The following is a 21248-nucleotide window of genomic DNA, read 5'->3' on the forward strand; positions in this document are numbered from 1 at the left end:
TTTTCAGAGAACAAAGCATTTACTTCCAGCTCCAGAAGAGAGTCAAATTTTCATGAAGGTGATAACATTTAACATCTGACCTTCAGACCTCTAATCTGCATAATAAAGTACCAGGGCTTTCTAAGGACAGGGAACCACATAGTAAAGGTAGAGTAGAAAGGGGCAGGCACAAATTACATAGATGAACAGTAAGGAATTTAAGTTTTTGTTGTCATTGCTGTTTTCTTGTTAGCACAGAGTAGGAGATAAAGAGAAGTAGAAAACACATTTTGGGCCAAATTGTGAAGAGCTATGAAATACCAAGTTAGAGATTTTGGCCTTGATCCTAGAGACTTAAGAATTCTCTACATTTTTCTTCTTCAGCACACAGACAGAGGACATTATAGTGTGCAGCATGTGGTCATAGCAGAAGTTATATACAAATAAGTATAACTTCTCAGGAAATCATATCGGATAAGTGGATAAGAGTGATTTTTGAAGATAAGGATGGTCATGAATCTGTTCTGATTTTTAAATATAAGTCATTTTCAAACACTAGTATTTTAATTTTCAAATGATAGCAAATTACGTTTGACATCCAGCAAAATAGATAGCACTCCGGTATGTTGAGGTAACGAACTTAAGGTTCACTGCTACCGGCCATGGAAATATTCTGTTTTAAGCATGAATCTGTCATAATTAGAACAAATTTTCAGAACTACAATGCAATTATTAGAAGGCAAATGAATTTGCCTATGATAGAAACACAGAGTACAAGAAAGCAATGAGATACTATTACAATACCTAGTAGAGGGATAATGGGGACCTGCACTTGGGCAGCAGCAGTGCGAGTAGACAGGAGCCTGGAGGTGTGAGTTATTACAGGTCGATGCCTCTCGTGACCTAATTGGATCAGATACAACATGGGACTTATCGTAGGTGGCAGAAGTCACAAGAACAGTCACAACTTAAGTAAAGATTCAATTGGGAATTTGAGTGGGAAGAAGGTGTCATTAAAAGAAATTAAAAATTCAAGAGGAAGAACAAGTTTCAGAAGTAATAAATCAAGTTCGGTTTGGTATAAAATGAATTTGTGGAGCTTAATGTACAACAAAAATTCAACAGGCAAATTGAAGTAGAAAACTAGCAATCCAGAAAGTAACACAAACCAAAAATTGTGATTTGGTAGTCATCACGATGGGTGACAATTAAAGCCTTGAGACTGAATAACATGACCTTTTTTTTTTTTTTTTTTAACCTCTTAAATTACCTCCCTTGATAAGTAGTTTCTTGGTGTATCATTTACACCTAGAGTTCCAGAGAGGAAATGAATTTACAAAAAGTTCAGTGATAGAGTTGGTGGGAAAACAAACAAACAGACCAGGGACGCTTGGGTGGCTCAGTGGTTGAGCATCTGCCTTCTGCTCAGGCTGTGATCCCAGAGTCTTGGATCGAGTCCCACATGGGGCTCCCTGCATGGAGCCTGCTTCTCCCTCTGCCTATGTCTCTGCCTCTCTCTCATGAATAAATAAATAAGACTAAAAAGGAACAAGAAACAAACAAACAAAACCCAAAACTGAACAGACTGAATTTTTACAAAAGCTAAGAGACTAGAGGAATTCAATCAAGCTGGAGTGATCCAGTATATCAAATGCTATGTGAAGCTTGAAATAATATAAGAGTAGAGAAAGTATCTATTGAATTTGGAGAAATCATTAGTTCGAAAAAGCTGTTAATATAGAAGCTAGATAATGGTGCTTTGTTAATGGGCAGGTAAACGGCAAGTATAGGCATTTATTTCAAGAAGTTCAATAATGATTTGAAATAGTGAGAAAATGCTCCTAAACATATATCAGTGTGGCGAGACCTATTTTATGATTTTGAGTTTGAAAAAAAATTGGAGTGAAGATAACAGAAAGTCAGTAGTAGAACATAAGAGGGGAAAGAATGTAAAGAACATGCATGAGTCTGGTGTAAGAGCCATCAAAGAGTGTGACATGCTCAGGGAAAAGAAGGGATTTGGATGGTTGTATTGGTTTGGGTCCTCCAAGAAGCAGATAAATGGATTTAGATGTATAGGAGATCTATTGTGGAGATATCTTCAAAGGATAAAGGAAAGAGACCTGAATAGATTTAAAAAAAAAAAGAAAAGAAAAAGTAAAACCTTGACATTAGAGTGTAGGTATGACATCTGTGAAAGGAAAGAATGAAGAGAGATAGATGGGCTAGGAAGAGTCTCAGAGTATGGCACAGTTCTAAAAAAGTTTTGGCTAATCTGATCTGTATTCCTTGGTACATCACCATTCATCTGCGGAGTCCCACATCCCTCAAAAGGGCACTTGAATTAATGTCATCGTCATGTTCCATCTTTGGCTGAAAGCAACCAAGAGAAAGGACGGCTTTGGTATAAATGGGGTGGTGGATCCAGAGGTCAGCATCTAGGACTATTAGTCAACTCGACTACAGCAGGAAATCTAAGCAGCACATTTTCATGGTCCTCATGTTAGTACAAGTGCATGTGGTTAATTTCAGAAGGATCGGTCAGGCCAGTGGTTGGTCTTGGTGGTAAATAGCAGGGAAAAAACATTCTAACCAACATGCCCATCTGATCCTCTGAGAGATTGAGAGAAAAGGAGCAGATGCTACTGTAGAGGGTTTTATTAAGCAGATGGCCTTGGAGCATCACAACTCAGATTGTTTAAGAAGTCTGCTTTTTAGTCTTAGGGAAATATATTTAAAGTACGGTAGAATGGAAGACTGCCATTTATGCCTCAAATATCTCCACTAAGATGGAAAGGGCAGAGGCTGCTGATTCTTTCTGCAACGGAGAATACTCTTGTAGTTCACATCGCAGCTTGGCCACTTGGTTGTTTCTATCACATTGGATGTGTTGCTTAGTTTTCCTGCTCTCCATTTTCTTAATCCACAAAGCGGGAATACCCTGATTTAGAGAATTATTGTTATACACTTTACTGCCTAAGAGTTGGTTAAGCTACTGACCCTTTTTTTTTTTCTTTTTTTTAAGCTACCAACTCTTGATTTCAGCTCAGACTGTGGTCTCCAGGTTGTGAGATCAAGCCCCACATTGGGCTCTGTGCTCTCAGACTGTGTAGAGTCTGCTTAGGAGTCTCTCTCTCTCTCTTTCCCTCTACCACTCTCCCCTTCTCTCTCTCTCAAATAATTTTTTTTAATGTCATTTCCCTTCTACCACTAAAATGTTAGTTTTGGGCTTTGGATTCTTTCTCCCTCAGTAACTGAACTACCAACATATGATTTCCAACTCAGTCCCTCACTGTTCTCTCCCATCTGTCTGTAGTATTACCGCCACCAAATCTACCATTTTTTTTCTTCTGCTCTACTACCATTATCTGTTTTCTGTATACTTTCATTAGCTTATAGATCATTTTAGGGCAAATTGCTATGATAGGACAACCCTGATGCTAAATTTCATTTATGCCAAGCCTAGTTCTCCTATAGAAGAACTATTTCAGGAAAAGATTGAAGACCAAGATAATTGTTCCAATAGATAAGGGATTCCACAATGCACAATGGAAAGGGGGAAAAAAGGAACAGTTAAGCATAGTTTATTCTAAGGGGTAAAGAATTAGAGTCCAAGAAAAAAAGAGTAAAGTTTAGATTTGTCAATATGGTAGTAAATTTCAGTAATAAGGATTGAGGGAGAAAGCAAGAAAGTACCTGGAAGACTGATTTCCTTAACTTCTATTAAATGTGGAGTTTATATCTTAAATTTCGCATATAGTTCACATTTCTACTCTGCAAGAAATATATATGCTATAGAAAAGAAAAGTACAGACGAAAGAGAATTGTTTGAGAAATCCAATAAAAATGATCAATGAAAATAAGGAATATGCCTCTGAGCATAATTGAAGATAGTTATTTCTCTTTAGCTTGGAAATATAAGGATTGAAAGATAAGACAAATTAAAATCATGAAACATTATTTATGTATTTGTTTATTCCCATTATATTAAAATTAGAAACTAGTTTTTTAAGATTTTATTTTCTTATTTGTGAGAGAGAGAGAGCCAAGTAGAAGGGAAAGGAGAGGAAGAGGGAAAGGGAGAAAAGGCTTGCTGCTAAACTCCCTATATGGGCTCCATCCCAGGACCCTGGGTTCATGACCTGAGCCGAAGGCAGATGCTGAGCCACCCAGGTGCCCAAATTAGAAACTATTTTTAATATATTAATATTTTTTAATACAAACAAAAATTAGTCCTACTTGGGAAGAAGAAAGCTTATAAAATAGTTAGTGATATAATACTTCCTAAAGGAAGCTATGGAGGCAGGAAAGAAAACTAATATATGTGTCAATTAAATTTCAGGCACTGTGATTTGGGCAGTGTACTTGTGTCCTCTCAGTTCTGCCCATAAACAGATGCAAGAGGTATTAACAAAACCATTTTATATCTGAGGAATGTACGGTCCAGCCTGAGGTCAGTTAGCTAGCAGTATGTGACAGAACTAAAATCCAGTTCTGACTGATTTGAAAATAATGTTTTCATATGCCAAACTACGAGGTTAATTTTTTTTTTCATTATTTGGAACTATAACTTTTTCATTATTTGGAACTATAAGCTAAGTGTGTTTGAAGTTTTGGTCAATTTTGAATCATGGGGCTTAGAAGGCCTGTTCACACAGCCCTTTTGGATTCCATCTTAGAGATCAGTTATAGCACTGAGGGGACCAGGGAACTAATGAAGTATCACATTTTTTTTCTGTTGTAACACTCACTGTATGAAACTGGACCCTCTCACCAGGTTAGGGCAAGAATCATACAACGTATACAATATTCACTCTGTAAATATTTGTTATAGATGCTGAAGATGATACAGGAGAAACTAAGTTGTAAATTAGGCAGAACTAGATAGCGTATCAGAGCATTTGACACCTCTCTGGCAATAAGGACAGACAACTTAAAGTATTGATGTATATGTTCATATCCATACAAACACCATTTACCCCCTGGATGAGACCAGTATAGTTTGATTCCAAACACATCTGAAGTTATCTTGACATTTCAAAAACATTCTTGACAAAATCGTCCATATTTATTTGTATGTTAAGCAGTTTTCCCATCTGTACCAACCAAGTACTCACTACAAATGATTTCAAGAAAAGGGAAAAATTTGGATGAAAAAAATTAACAAAACTATTTTAAAAGATACTCAATAAAGACCTTTCTCTCTTCCTCTTAGGCAAGGCCAGTCTCTGTAAGTCCTTTTTCGCCCAGTCTATGAATTGCTATTGACTTCAGAAATGGAATTTCATAAATTAAAAAAAATGACAGAAATTACCTTACTACTATACGATGAATCAATAAATTCCAAATTTTGACTTCTAAGAATGTTGTTCAGGGACATGTTATTTACTCTATGGAGGACTAAGGCGTTCTGGATGAAACAAATATCCTGTAATTTGAATCACTTCTGTTATTGAGTTTTTCTAGGGTAAAGAAATGAGTGGTTTTTTTTTTTTGTTTTGTTTTGTTTTGTTTTGTTTTTTTAACTCCATCACTGGAGAAATTTTGTTCTTTTACCAAAACTCCAAAAATTTGCTGGAAATGTAGTAATCACTAGTAAATATGCTATAAGGCTGAAAAAATTTTAAATACAATTTGAAGACTGCATCACCATTTATAACGTATAATATATATATTTTAAGATGTATTACTTAGAGAGAGAGAGAGAGCAAGGGGGTAGGAGGGGCAGAGGGAGAAAGAGAATCTCAAGTGGACTTCCCACTAAGTGCAGAGCCCAATGAGGGGCTTGATCCCTCACCCTGAGATCATTACCTGGGCTGAAATTAAGAGTTGGATGCTTAACCAACTGAGCCACCCAGGCGCCCCTGTAATACATTTCTATACCATATGGACTTCCACCTCTTATCTCTAGTATGCCCTTTCCTTGCAGTGATTTCTTTCATTAAGCAACATTAAGTTTGAAATCATTGATAGAATCTGTAATCAAACAGTTCAGCTTTGTCATAGCACAGTTCTAGAATCTTCTAGAATCTTTATGCAAAATGCACCTGGGATCAGCTAAATACGTTGGATCAGGACTTTGCTAAAAGGCCATTTACTTTCATATCAAAAAATGGCCTTAGCTATGGTCGGGATATTTGTGTTATGGTATATAATTTGATGTGTCTGTCATTGTTTATAGAAATGTTCCTGAGTTCTTTGCTGGGGTTTGTACTTTGAAGATAGTGCTTCGTGCATTATTAACTAGAAGAAATAGATTTGTCATAGAAATTCCATGTCTTGGATTTAGTTATTCTTGCTGCCTGAGCTTCCTCCAAAGTTCCTGAGGCTAGCCCAGACCAAAATTAGCTCACCAAAGTTGCTTCAGTTTGGTATATCCTTGTGATATCTCATCTGGTCCCAAATTAGCTCTTGCTTATAAGACCTCCCTAGAGTACTGTAAGGACTTGTATATGTCTTCCTTCACTAATGGAGGAATTGCTGAATGTTGTGGAATTCTCAGGTGTGCCATAGGACTAACCACTCTCTAGAACAATTTTACATTTCAAATGAATCTAAATCAGATTGTATCTGCCGCAGTGTAAACTAGTTGGGTATGGCCTACCAGAGCAGAAAACAGGATATAATCTTGAATAGCCGTGTAACCTCATGGGAATCCCATACGACTAGAAAGTCATTTTATAGTAGTAGGGTAATTTATGTCATCTTTTTTATTTAAAGATTTTGTTCTATCACATTTATTTAAATATGACACCAATGTTTTGATGACTTAGATGAATTCTGGTTCAAAAAGATGTAAATTTCTAACTATGAATTCTGTTAAATAAATGTCCCTTTTGTGAGTTTTTTTTAAATAATCTTTGATGTTACTTAATAAAATAGGAACAATGTATATTAATAAATTTGCAAAAGCCTCTCCTTTTTTAATTTTTTATCTGAAACATAGAGACCTAGGTCTTAGGAAATGATGCAAGAGCTCTCTCTTTGCTAGTACCATAGACTAAGCAAATGTATTCCTTTTCTATTGCTCCTCTAACAAGTTGCCATTAATTTAAGGGCTTAAGACAAGAAATATTTATTATCCTCCAGTACGGCAGAAATCTGATGCCAGTCACAGTGGGCTAAAGTCAAGATGCTGTCCAGGCTGCATTTCTTCCTGGAAGCTCTAGGAGAGAGTCCATTTCTTTGCCTTTCCTGGCTTAGGGCCTCAATTCTCCATCTTCAAAGTCAGCAATAGGGGATTGAAGCCTCTTCACATTCCATTACCCACACCTTCCCTCCTGTAGTCAGATATCCTTCTGTTTCTCCCTTCCACTCCTACGGCCCCTTATGCTAATATTACACCCACCCACATAATTCAAAACAATATCCCCACCTTAAGATCTTTTTTTTTTTTTTTTAAGATTTATTTATTTATTTGAGAGAGCATGTGCACAAGTCAGGGGAGGGGCGGAGGGAGAGACTCTTTAAGCAGACTCCTTGCTGAGCTTGGAGTCCAAGGAGAGGCTGGATCTCACAACCCTGAGATCATGAACTGAGTTAAAACCAAGAGTCTGACCTTTAACTGACTGTGCCACCCAGCCTCCCCACCCCCTTCTTGAGACCTTTAACTTAATCACGTACAAAGTCCCTTTTGCCAGGTGAAGTAACATATCCATAGGTTCTAGTGATTAAGTCCTGGACACCCTTGGGAGGCCATTATTCTGCCTACTATTGCAAGGAAGGTAGACTTAATACCAATCATAGAGAGCACTTCCCTAAATAATCCCTCCTCTCCAGTTGATCAATCTGTTTCTCCATCAAGAGTGAGGTGTTGTGTCCTGAACATACTATCACTGTACCTTCAAATATGCTATTGTATAACTGTTGTCATCTACCTTTAGGAATGATTTTTTTTTCTCTCTCATCCATCTATGAAAGCACAAGTCTACAAGTTCAATACTTTTTTTTTTTATTAATGAACTTAATTTCAAATGAGGGTTGTCTCCTTAATCTCTCTTGTTCTTTTGTTCTCAGGCTAAAAGTATATTACTTGCTGAGTCCGAGATGAAGATATAGAATGGGCTAGACAGACATAGAGGAAGATTTATGGAACAATTTAGAGAGGGTTCACTTAAACAGGAGTTATATTTGAATTTTACTGCACTTTATTTGTGCTTCTCTTAATACCTAGTGTGCTTTCCATGTATGTAATCTTAGGATCTTATTTTAAATTTGATACTAATCTCCTTGGAAACAGAATCATTTAGCCAAACTTATCTAACATATTTCTTTTTGTTGTTAGAGTTTCCAAAATAGCCTACTCTTATCCATTTAAGTTTTCAGGGCACTATGATGCATTGTCCAGACCACTAGTCTTTTCTAGAGTTTTGAGAGATGACAAACTTGTGCTTGTCCTCTTCCTTAAGGGAAGTGCAAAATGCACAGGCCTGGCCACTGTTAATCTAGTCCATAAATGTGCATCTCACCGACTATCTGGTCAAGGTCAATTGCCAAGTTTACTTTCCTTGTTGAAAGATGAATGCTTATTGGGATGCCTGGGTGGCTCAGCTGTTGAGCATTTGACTTTGGCCCAGGGTGTGATCCTGGAGTCCCAGATCAAGTCCCACATTGGGCTCCCTGTAAGGAGCCTGCTTCTCCCTCTGCCTGTGTTTCTGCCTCTCTCTCTGTATGTCTCTCATGAATAAGTAAATAAAATTAAAACAAAAAACAAAACAAAAAAAAAAAAAACAGATGAATGCCTACAAAGTTTGCTCTCCTTACTGAGGTTGGATGATAGGAAAGCAGTTCCAATCTGCTCTTTCTCTCAACCTTCCCTTTCAAGGCCTCTGCTTCTGGGGAAATCTCAGAGATAGGAATGCAATGGAGCATGAGAAGGACTACCACTGACTCAGATTTCTCAAAGCCTTGGTAGGAAAATTCTGTTGAGCTCTGCTAGGCCAGACCGAATGACTGTTGTTGACAAAGCTTTCAGCATCTCAGAAAAAGAAAACTTCAAAATTAATATTTTTACTCCTCTGCATGGTGCCAATGTGAATAAAAATAAGTTAAAATGCGGAAGCATGAATTGAGGTGCTTTGAATGGTACACTTAAAGGAAGCCTGGGTGTGAGTGATTTAGAGCACAGAAAACACTTGGGAAACTTGCCAAGATACTGATTCTGATTCAGTAGGTCTGGGGTGGGATCTAAGATTCTATATTTCTAAGAAGCCTCAGACAATGTAAATTCTGCTATTTCTGAGATCATACCAGCAAAGATTTAGAGCAATATATACTCCATTTTGTGGTGATAATAGGACCACCAGTATACAAGGAGATATGGTGAACAGGGACCTTTAAACTTTGCTATGACCTCAATATTACAGGATTAGGAAAAACATGGATATGGTTGCATATGGAGAGTATAGTTGAGTTTCCCCCGAGACTATTCAGAAGTAGTATGTCTTAATGGCTATAATACAGGATTGAGAGCAAGTGCCAGCTGAGCCCCTGATTCATTAGAGAAGCCCTATACAAGTCACTTCATCTTCCTTTTTTTTTTTTTAATTTCCAGAATAAGGATTCAGATACTTGTCCTAGGCTTCTCTCACAGATTGTATAAGTATTAACAAAGGACTACTTTTAAGAAAGAGTAGATACAAATAGAAGACATTATTCTACTTGCTGTTATCTCTTTTCTACTTACCATCTAATTCCCTTCTTACCACTTACACATGATTTATCTTTAGCCCATGTTCTATTTTCTTGGTATTCTTCTCATGTGACCATGTGATGTATTATTGAAATCCCCCAACTTCTTTTATTGCTAATTATATATTAACCAGGTTCTGACTTCATTCTTCTCTGTATTGAATCCTGGTCCAGGCATGACACTGACAAAAAGGATTCCTGGAGCTCAGAGGAAATTTTGGCAAATGACAGTTCTCTTTTAGGGCTGTTAGTCTTAATGGAATATTTGATAAGATGGTAATAACCCCTGAGTTCCTTTTATAGCCAACCCAGAGGCGAAATATATATATTTTTTAACAGTCTCAATGACTTTTATTTATTCATTTAAGTTTTTCGTGAGGTCAGTTCTTGAAGGCATTTCACAATGACCGTTTCTTCAAACATGCTAAACATGTATGGTCCTAACTGTCTTTCTCTATTGATATGTATAGACAGTTTTTCTCCATATGTATGATTCAGTGGCAGTTTAAAGCTCATTTCCTCAGTTCCCATTTTGAAGTGAAAAACTACTCACCATCCTCTAAGATATCCTCTCTGATAGTTTGTAGAATCAGCACTTCGGTTCCCCAGACATATTCTTACCCATGTATCATCTATTTACACCCTCCATCTTGATCTCCCATCTCAAAGACTGCTTGTGCTTCCATTCCAATATCTGCTGGTTAAAATATGAGTATTTTCACTGGGTGGTGGTGGGGAGGAGGAAGAGAGATGCTCATTGTCCTTGTCAGCTATGTACAACATGATACAATTATTCATCTGTTTCAAACATAAGTCCAGTGTTTAACAATATGAATGGACAGGCAACATAAACACCATGGGGATGATAATAATAACAATGATGTGTGTTAACATTTATTGAGCCCTTTACTGTTCTAGACATCGTGCAAAATGCTTAATGTAGGAGTTCTGATTTAATTCTCACAACAATTGTAGAAAGGAATTAATATCCTCATTTTGCATATGTTGACACCAAGGTTTAGAAGTGCTAAGTAACACTGCTTAAGGTCATACAGAAATAAGTAACGGAAACTCTGCAAAAAAAAAATAAATAAATAAAATAGAACGTTTTCTCATTTTTAAAGCCTGTGCACACTTAATCATCACTCTAAATTATTTTGGCAAAAGTTTACTAACTCTGGCTTTGAATATTGCCACTGTCCAAACAGCAAAAACATTTCAGTCTTAGGTGCAGTGAACTTGAATGCGCAAAGTGTCATTTTGAGACCTTTATTCGAGCGAAATTGTTCCAGGTTCCACCTATGTAACGTGTGAAATTAACAGTAAACCTGTTTCATTACACCATCAAATTTAATTAATGTGTTTATAATAATAACTTGGAATTTATTTAACCAAAATAATAATGTCATTTAACATAACGACTTGATGCACAGGCAGCACTCAATTGCAGCATTCCCGCTGCTATTTCCAGGACATTTACCATGTAGCTAGTGGGAAATCACCTTTCTGATCCTGCAACACCTGTTCATGCCTAGTTTCACCCCTGAAGCCTGATCTCTTTATGTGAAGTTAGGCAGCTATGGTGAGTTAAATAGGGGCCAAGTGAATTATTAATTATTTTAATAGCATTGTGATGGTTGCTTTGTTATTAAAATTTTTTGCAGTACTGCAATAAGAGTTTCAGAAAGCACATCCTTCGTAACCTTTATAAAGCGTTTTGAGGCGTCAAAGGAACAGTGGCGAGTCTGGCATAGGCCAGACAGACTCTTGACGTGTTGATGCTAAGGGAGATCCTTTTTAACTTCAAGCTTTCTCCTCTCTGGACCCATTAGGAATTGTTGGGAGGTAGAGAAAAATAAATAATCCTCTAACTTTAGCCCTTAATTTCATTTTCCATGCTTTATCAGTAAAATAAGAACTATCCAGATTCTTAACAAGTCAGTCAGAAGACTAAAGGAATGTCTTTAAAAACATCCCTCAACAGAGTACCTTTGTGAGGAAACTATCAGAGATCAAATCTCCTTATGGAGAGTTAAAAAACAATCTCTTACCCTTAATTGAGGTGAAACAGCTGACGTAAGTCAACTGATTGATAAGATGGCAAATGTAGTAGAGTCCACCCTTTGTGCACTAAACTCCTTCCTCCTTTATGAGAGGACTGGATACATGGTTGCTCATTTAGAGCCTATTATTTCCCCTCCTTCCTTTCCACAGGTAATTCCCTGCCAGTAGAATGAGTGGAGGTGATAAGTGCCATCCCTTAGTCTAGGTTATGAGACGTCAGTTGTGTTTTTCTTCATGTTCTCTCCACTTTCTTCTCACAAGCAAAACATGGAAGTGTCAATGACCTCATGCCAACTTAACGGCAAACTAACAAAATGGAAGGAACTTGAATCTTTGTTGTAGGTATTTTTTTCAAGGTTTATTGATCTATTTGAGAGAGAAAGAGAGCAAGCCCAAGTGAGGGGGTGGATGGGGGGTGGGGAGAGGCAGAAGGAGAGGGAGAGAGAAACCCAAGCAGATTCCATGCTGAGCACAGAGCCCAAGTGGGGCTCTATCTCACGACCCTGAGATCATGACCTAAGCTGAAACCAAGAGTCAGACACTTAACTGCACCACCCAGGTGCCCCAGGAACTTGAATCTTTGAAGGATTGCAAGGAGTAAAGCTGCCCACCAACCTGGACCACTTACCTCACTGTTCTGTGAACAATGAACGAACCTTTTTTTTTAAGCTACTATTTAAGCTTTTTAATTTTTTTAACAGCACCTTTTACCTTCACCTTAACTAATACAAGCTTGACTAAAATAACCCACGCTACTCATTCAAATTAATTGAATCTGATAGATGTTCACAGCCTGAGTCTTATGGGAAACAAATTTACTTAAAGAAATTTCATGAAAATACCAAGAGATTTTAAGGGAAACTATAGCTAGAATGAAAGAAGGTGTTTCTCTGATGTATTGCATAAACTGCTTTCAAGGAGTGAGGCATTATAGCATATCTTAGAAAGTACAATTAGCAATTTAAAAAATCCTGTTCTATTACAGAAATGCATAAAACTTATTTTTGATGTATGGACCATAGCCTCATCTTGTTAAAAAGAAAATATTTAACGTTACCTTGCTTCTGCAATTACAAAGCTCACTAGTTATTTAAATAATATTTAATGAGCAATTATTAATGTTAAAGTTGTCTTAATGTTGTTAATCCCTGAAGTCATCTGTTTTATATTCAATTAAATGACCTTGCCAAGCTTAACATAGCCCAAATAATTTATGGTAAAACAAAATATCAACGTGGTACATAGATGATATCCAAGGTTCCAATTATTGTTGAAAATGGTATTTTTATAAAGTAGAATAAGAACACCTCTCATCTTCTATGTTCATTTTTGTCGATAATAAGTGTTACTAGGGAACATGTATAAGCATGTTGGAATGATTTGTAAAAGTAGAATAAAACTACATAGGAAATATAATTGAAAAAAAAATTCTTTCTGGAGAAAGGGGTTGTTGAACATGTTATGTTCCCTTAAGTCCAAAAAGGCAGTGACATCAAACGCCAGGTTGGTTCTTGTGCCAATTATTGATGACCAGCATAAAAAATGTCTGCACTCCATTGGCACATGGAAAGAGGAAATCATTTCAAAAATCACTGAATCACAGGTTTAAAAGGGTAGAAATCTCAAGATGGTGATCTTTTTTACCCCTTTTCCACAAATGCTATGCTGAGCTTAAATGGGCAAATTGAATGCATGAAACTGTATATGAACATAACCCTGAAGAAAAAGTGAAGCAGAGAGTTCCAGGAATATTAAATGAATGAATTTGAAAAGTGTGAATAGCAGTTGAAATTATTGCGAACCTTTCTTAAGTGTACTAAAGCCATTGATTCTCTAGAGCTTAATATATCAGTGCTAGATCCTCTATCAATAGGGAATCTTATTAACGGATTATCAAAAATCTCTTTAGATAAGTGAATAATCCATAATATTCTTATTTAAATTCACCACCAATTGTTTTAGAAGATCCCCTTCTACGAATAATCCTGCTCAGTATATATTATTTTCCCAATAATGAATGTAAGCAGAGGTCACAGTAGCTCCTCTGAATCAGCCTTATTAGATTTCTGAAATTCCAAAAATAGAAATAACAGTAATAATTACCATCTTGGTATGTGTTTTACCGTGTTGAGTCTGTACCAAACTGAGTCCATTACAATTCTCTAAAAAATCAAAAAGGTTGTCCAAGAGGAGACTTGGAGTCCAAACATAGTATTGCAGGAAATGCTAACGTATTTACATAAATAATCTTCAAAGACATTCAGAAGAAATAGAATGTCTCTCCTCATTTAGAAAGAGAAAAATGGGCTATATGTTGTGATCAGTACTCTTATTTACATACAGAAGAATCCAGTCTACTTTTTTTTTAAGCATGAAAGAATTTATTAGAAGATAAATACAGCTCAGAATAGTTGAGAACCCTGAAGAAACAAATTCCAGTCTAAACTCCCAAGAAAGATTTCTGAAATCACACCATAGAGCTAGGTCATCAAGTGAATGGCGGTCTTTGCTATGATCTTGATTCTGGAGAGCTGCTGAATCAGGAAGCTACCTACCCAATTAGGAAGCTGTTATCACAGCTGCGAGCACCAGAATTGCCCCCACTCTGCTTTGATCAGAAGTAGTGATTTCAGGAAGCTGCCACTAAAATTATTAGTTCTAAAACCATGCTTCCCTCCCCCACTTTTGCCAGGATCCTTACCATATGAATACTTTATGCCTTACCACTTCAATGTTTTTCAGTCTCTAATCAAAGTGTTACAAGTGTTCATGTGATTGTTGATACGGCAACAAGAGATAGCTGTAACAAGTCATCCATTGTATGTGCTACAAAACTTTAAGACAAGGATTTTAGCATAGATATTCTTATTTCCTCTTCAAGTTTCAGTGGGCTTTATCATACAAATGGCAAGTAGATCCCAGAAGGAGGGATGTGAAACAAGATTAGGGGTAGGAGTGAGTGTCCCAGGAACTGAATGCTCAAGAGTATCATTCTTGATGATTCTGGTTGGGAATTTAATACTAGACTACATGTTGAGTCCTTCTATCATCTTGATAATTTTAAAACTTGGCTGATATTCAGTTTATTCAGTCTTAGCAGAGACTGAAATGTTCACAGATTCCCATGAAACATATTTTTAAAAATTTTATGGAAAATGGTGAGATTTAGGACAATGAATAACAGCATATATTTTTTCCCAAATGAATTGAGGCCTATGTTAATTGTCAGGCACTATGGAAGCACTAGGGAGAAAGATAATGTGCCCTCGATGAAGGAAAGCACAACCTTAGTTGGACAGATTCCAGTTATAGGACCTCATAGTAAAGTAGAAACAAGATGAAGAATACTGTTTCCTGAAATCCTGGTAAAACTGCAAATATCCTCCAGTGCCAAGCTTCTACTGAGGAGGCCCTCTGTGCCCTTAGGGGAAGTGAACTGTTTTCACTACTGCAGTCTCCACTGTGCTATCTAAGAGATTATAACATAGCCCTGGCTCTAAACATGGGCAGAAAGCTATTAATTACTTTAGTTATTAAAAATGTGCCATTATACAGTATGCCAAACTTAGTAGAATGTTCGTCTCATACTTCCAGCCATTAAAAGACTCCCTTTTGGATTCATGAGTAATTGGAAAACATGGTGTAATGAGTCCATATACACATTGTCCCTTCACTCATATGCAGGGTTTAAGGTAATGCTATTTTGCTTTGGTTGTTTTCAAGAATTTATGAGTTGTGCTCAGCCAAACATGGTGAATTGTCATCAGTTCTCAATGTTTGAGGAATGTAATGTTTGTTACGCCTGTCATAACTGCTTTATCCGATTCCTTTTTTTCCAGTGCATTGGTATCCTAACATATGGTCATTAGCATTTCAGCTCATTGCTTTGCATCTAGGAGTTCAGTAAAAATATATTTCAGTAATATTTTTAGAACAATTATTTCTTGCTATTGAGTGCTATGCAGGGTTGGTTTGACCTCAGGTGGTTGGGTGTGAGGGTCAGGAGTTACAGAGCCTCTCATGACCTTTAGTGAGATCGGTATGAAGACTCTCCTGGTAATCAGCACTTATGGAGTACTGATATATATCATCCTCATATATCATATTTTCTGTAACTGTCCCTAAGTGCAATGCTCCACTTCCTTTCGCGCCCACAAGCATTGTGTCTCAATATCCATTTGATGCATTGTGACTGTAATTATTATTTCTTTTTGACTCAGCTAATTATGTTTGCAGCTTTTTCCTCTTTTTTGCTCTGCAAAAAGTCCCTCCGATGGTGTTTAACAAGAGTGCATGTAACAAGAAACAAATTGTTCTGGGGAGTACTATTTACCTTTTTTTTTTTTTTTTTTTTTTTTTTTTTCTGCTTTGTTAGCAATGACACAGAGTTTCATTAGCAAGAAACAAATGAATTGCAAAGACAGCTTATCCTGCGCGCACACACACACACATGCACACACACACAGAGGAGAATACAACCTAACCATCTTCTCATGAGACAGAATAAAGGGATGAGAGGTACCTTTGGGGTAATGGAGCTTATTGTTGCATCATTATTTGAATAGATTGTATTCCAAGTAATTTGTGGCCCAATCACATAATGGAGTTCTATATTTTTCCCTGTGAAGAAATGGAGCCAAACTTGCAGTACCTCACAAATATGACAAGATTGGGCCCCACAGCATTCTAACTGTCTCAAAAAGCCAATGCATTCCCATCAGAGGAATATCTTGGATTTTGAGTAGCAGATAAGCACAAATAAATATTGGATTAAGAAAATTAATCTCTGGGGTGCCTGAGTGGCTCAGTCAGTTAAGCATCTGCCTTCAGCTCAGGTCATGATTCCAGGGTCCTGGGATTGAGCCCCTTTTCAGACTCCCTGCTTATCCAGGAGTCTGCTTCTCCCTCTGCCCCTCCACCCCACTCATGTGTGCTGTCTTTCTCTCTCTCTCTCTCTTTCTCTCTCTCTAAAATAAATAAATAAAATCTTTAAAGAGAGAGAGAAAATTAATCTCTGCAAATTTTGAAGATAAAGACAGAAAAACTCTGAAATCTACATGCAAAGATTAAGGCTCTCTGAGAGATTGTTCAGTGTTTAAATGCATACCTGCCAGTCAATGCTGAATTGATTTCCCAGAGAACATTAAAAGAGAAATGTAGTACATCCCAAAAATCTCAGCTGAAAGGAGAGGAAAAAATGTAGTATCATACAAGTGAAAAAAAAATATATAGAATTTCTGGTATTAGGTGATCTTGAGAGTCCCTCTCTACTAGCACCCATTCTAGTCATTAGGAATATAACTCTGAATTACTCATAGTATTTCTCCCAAACATTTGAAGGGTCAATCCCATGAAGGGTAGAGAAAGAATTTTAAATGTAGTAGATAATTTCATAGTAAGAAATTCAATAAGCTAGTATACAGAAGAGATAATAAAATCAAAACTATTGACTCCTAGCCATGATGATTCCTAATAGAAGTTGCAACAAAGAAGATTTTAGTTCATTATAAGGAAAAAATATGATAAAAATTAAAATGCTCTTCAATAATGAGATGAATTTTCTTACAAAGTGAGGAGCTCTTCATCGCTATAAAGATAAATCAAAGACTAGATGACTATTAAGTATCCATTCATTGATTTATTCAGTCAAGCATTTATTTAACAAATACTTATTGAGTTTTTGCTTATGTGTCAGGGATATTAAGCTAGATATATCAAGGATATAGTCAACTCAAAATTCTTTATAGAAGTTCTGAGTCTAGGGCAAGAATTGGAAAGGCAGGAATCAATCAATGAAGTTGGAAGCAATTCTAACTGTATGTGTATTAAATACCTGAATTGTTTATATTTGTAAAACTCAGATGATTTTCAACCAGTCCATGTATTAAAGCAAAATTCTATGCAATGTTCCCAATCTTCTCTCTCATGGCTTCCTCTTCCTCTTTAGCCCCATTGTTTCGTAGTTACTTTTTTAGACAAATTGAGTCAAGAACATTGCTTTGGTGTTCTCGTTTACATGGGAAGTTGTCAGGCCTGATCTGACCTGCCTTTCCATCAGGATTATAAAGGTGACGGATAGTCAATTTCAAGGATTCATGATCCATTTTACCACAGCGCTTCACCTTGCAGCTAAGTAATACAGCTGTGATAAAATCAGCCATAATCACTGCATCTTACTCAGCCCTGCCTTGGCTATAAATACTAGTTTCATAACAACAAAAAAAAAAAGCAAATGAAACGAGAAGGGAGATTGAAGAAAGATGAAGGCAAATGTGAAGGCTTATTCATAGTGACTAATGGGAGAATGTGTTTATGGTATTTGCCCTGTTCGGTTTTTTTGTAGAGAGAATGAGAACATAGATCACACAATGAAGAAGTTTGCTTGTAGTTGATTCATCAAAATCAATTATAAGCATTTTATTAAGCATTTATATGCTTTTAGAAAAATTATTCTTAGCACTATACACTTGGAACAGACAGTTAAACAAATCCCAGTCAGAAAGACCTTATCATTTAATGTAGATATATGCATATGTGCATATACATATAACGTCTTTTGGGGGGACAGCTAGAGAGACAATGGCATAAATACAAAATATGGGGAGAATTAAAGAGAGTGATAAAGAAGTTTTGTAGCCGAAATTATCTACTCATTCATTGTTGAGCTACACACTGTTCTAGATGTGAAAGGAAAAGCAGTGATACAGAGAAAAAGCAAGCCCTCAAAGAACTTACAGTTTAGGGAAGAGAGGCAGAAAACAAAATAGCTACAACAAATTAAACTATACAGTATGTTAGGAATAATAAAAGAAAAAAAAGGAAATAAACAGAGGGGAAAGACAGAAATAATTAGGTATGGGAGATTTTTCAGATACCTTAGCTGATACTTTAGGCACCTCCCTGATAGGGTAAAAGTTGAGTAAAAGACTTGAAATAAGTTAAAAAGAAGTCATCTAGGTGTTGGGGGGTGGGTAACATATCAAGTTTCAAAAAACTAGGGCCTGGTATGTGTGAAGTCCCTATGGAGGCTGTTGTGGCCACTGTGGCCTGAGTAAGGGGTGGGGAAGGACCAGGGGGGCAACAACAGTTGAAATGGGAAAGGACCCCTAAGACTCTTCATGAGGTCTTGAGCTTTTGCTGTCAGTGAGATGGTAAGGCACTGGAGTCTTGAACCTATCAAAAGGGAGATGTCAAAGAAGGAATTAGTTCTATGGGGTTGGAGGGAAGGGTCTAGGTGGGGGGTTCAAATTTAGGAGTCATCGGCATATTAAAGCCACAAGACTGGAGGAGATAACCTAGCTCAAGACTGAGCATGAAGCGCACCAACACTTAGAGATGCCCTTTTGGAATTTGTAATTGGCCAGCTTTGTATCACCAGACCCTGTGATTCTTAATTGCCTCTTTCCTTGGATGAGCTCTAACATATAAGCATATTGGAGGGGGAAAAAAGTGTGGGAGTAGAATGTACCACCTAGATGTGGTAACATTAATACTAGTAGTAGCATGATTAGCACCAACAAAACAATTTGATTGACAATTTACTACACGTCAGGCACTGAGCTCAGCATTCTATGTGTACCTGCTTTCATAACCATTCCAGTCCTGCAGAAGTAGTGGAATCATTCCTATTATTATTATTATCATCATCATCATCATCATTCTGCCAGTGTGGAAGTAGAGGTTTTGAAAGTTGAAGACTTCCTCAAGACCATACGTTGTGCAAGATTGATCAGCTTTCAAAGCTGGGTCTCTTTGATCAGCCACAACATGCCTGTCATGATGTTCCTTCCCATTAGATAACACTCGTAGTCCTTCCAGTGATCCTCTCTTGTTTTTGTCAACAATAATTATTTCTGCACTTCCACTCCATCCCCACCCACACACATGTAGAACTAGGAAAGAGCTTCGCATTGGGATTGCATGATGTGGGTTGTTAAGCGGGGAGGGCAAAGGGAATTTAATGTGCAAGCAGACTTAGATTTGAATCTACTTACTAGCTGTGTGTTTTGGGGGAACTTACTTAACCTCTCTAGTGCCTCTAATTCCTTATCTGCGAAATGGGAATTATGTCACCTGCCTAAGTGGTACTTAACCATAGGATAATGCAAGGGTGAAATAAGAGCATGCATGTAAAGAACCTGGTATAGTGCCTGAAACAGAGTAGACTCATAATAAAAATTGCCGGTGTGCTCTTATCCTCATCATTATTATTTGTACTTCCTTCTATCTATTCACCATTGTCCCCGAAAGCTGTGCCCCACCTGGCTGTACTTTGTTATGTAAAGCTGGGTTTGTACCTTCCACAGCCTTCTAGAAATCTGCCACACACACCCCTCTCCACCTCAGGCAGTTTCCAGATCTCGGTCTTTATGCAACTCACACTTTTGTTTCCCATTATGCCTTATATTATGGCATCCTTCATCTTGCAAGGAATTCTAAGTGTATTATAAATCCTTGTAACAAAACCATGAGGCAGATTGACTTGGTTATGGAACACATTACAGGGAGAAGCAAGGTCTTTATCATTATTTTTTTCAATATTGAATATTTACTGAATTTATGTTATGTATTGGGTACTCCAAAAACATAACACATAGCGGCAACATTACCGCTGCCCTCTATAAGCATTTATTTTAAACACAAGCCTCCTAAGTCTCACATCACTGAGCTGAGTGTCCCTTCCTTGCCACTACACCTACACACTCAATAAAATAAATTCATAAAAAAAAATCTGAATTGGGTAAATAATTTCCAGAAAATTTACTTTATAACTATTTATTTATCCCCAGTTCATGTTGAATTATTTTTATTAGGCAGAACGTATATGAAATTAATGCAACTATTGCTGAATTGTGAAATTAGACTTCCCAGACTGCAGTTCCCTTTCATCTTTCAACGTTCCCCAGGTTGCTAAAGTGTGTTCCACTCTTCCATTCTTTGCTAACTTTGAGGGTTAACTCTCAGTTTCCCTAGGCTTCTCCCTATTCCATTTGCTTCCTTTATTCTTTTTTTTTTTTTTTCATATACTCTCTCATAGTCTATTTGTTTTGAAATGTATCATTGCCCTCTGCCTTTGTCCTCTCCATTTCCTTCAGGTTTCCATTTCAAGTTCCAGTGACAGGAAATAAGGGGTAAAGAGGAAAAGGTACACCTTTGGGACTGGCCGAAGAATTGCTTCTACATTCAGTGACTAGGTAGGAGCAATGCAACCTCTCCAAATTTTCAAGTTGGTGGATATAGATTTCAGGAAGGCTGCAAAAGTATTTGTGTATGAACTTAAAAGTAGCTTTTGGGCACCAAAATGGTCTCCTTAAGATAATTGATGGAAAGAAAAATATAAATGTGAAACACCAGTAAATAAGTTGAGTTCTAAACCTCTCCTGCTGAAGCAGGAGGAATTGGAAAGTAATTGTAAATCAATAGTGTGAACCCAGTGTGTTTTTAGAGCTAAAAAAGACAAATGATGGGCATTATTAGAAAAGTTATAAGAAACCAAACTGAAATGCTTCTAAGCA

General features: G+C 37.0%; 1 long non-coding RNA gene across 3 annotated transcripts in view; it reads left to right on the plus strand.

Annotated features, from left to right (window-relative positions):
- Window positions 1–21248, plus strand: part of LOC140624808 (uncharacterized) — a 610288-nt gene that overhangs the window by 576444 nt on the left and 12596 nt on the right. For all 3 annotated transcript variants that reach the window (XR_012024249.1, XR_012024248.1, XR_012024247.1), the window contains one exon: window positions 20829–20927. This is a non-coding gene — a long non-coding RNA (uncharacterized lncRNA). The remainder of the gene's footprint in view (window positions 1–20828; window positions 20928–21248) is intronic.

The sequence above is a fragment of the Canis lupus genome, chromosome 35 (assembly GCF_048164855.1).
Source record: "Canis lupus baileyi chromosome 35, mCanLup2.hap1, whole genome shotgun sequence".
Lineage (NCBI taxonomy): Eukaryota > Metazoa > Chordata > Mammalia > Carnivora > Canidae > Canis > Canis lupus.